The sequence below is a fragment of the Alligator sinensis genome, unplaced genomic scaffold (genome assembly GCF_000455745.1).
Source record: "Alligator sinensis unplaced genomic scaffold, ASM45574v1 scaffold3315_1, whole genome shotgun sequence".
Classification (NCBI taxonomy): domain Eukaryota; kingdom Metazoa; phylum Chordata; order Crocodylia; family Alligatoridae; genus Alligator; species Alligator sinensis.
In genome coordinates this window covers 7,597-7,953 of record NW_005844338.1, presented here as the reverse complement: position 1 = coordinate 7,953, position 357 = coordinate 7,597, and positions in this window count along the sequence as shown.

Genomic DNA, 357 nt, shown 5'->3' with positions numbered 1-357 from the left:
GAGCAGTTCCTGGCCCTCCTGCCCCGGGAGACGCGGAGCTGGGAATGGGGGCGCGGCGTGACGGGGGCCGAGGGGTTTTGAATGGGGCAGGAGGAGAAGGAGACCCTTCATGTGAAAGCATTTCGCCCTGATCACAGATGCTGCTGTCCACGTCTGTATGTGTCTGGGGGATGTTCCCTCCCAGATCCCAGCTCCCCGGTGACGTATTTATCCCGTCCCCAGGTCACGCCGAGTGTGAAGGTCGAGGACGTGTGGTCAGACACGATGCAGCCCACTGGGGCACCGCAGGAGCCTGGTGAGTCCTGGCCGGAGCAGCCACGCGCCCGTCATGCAGACAGGCCTCTGGAAGAGTCGGGG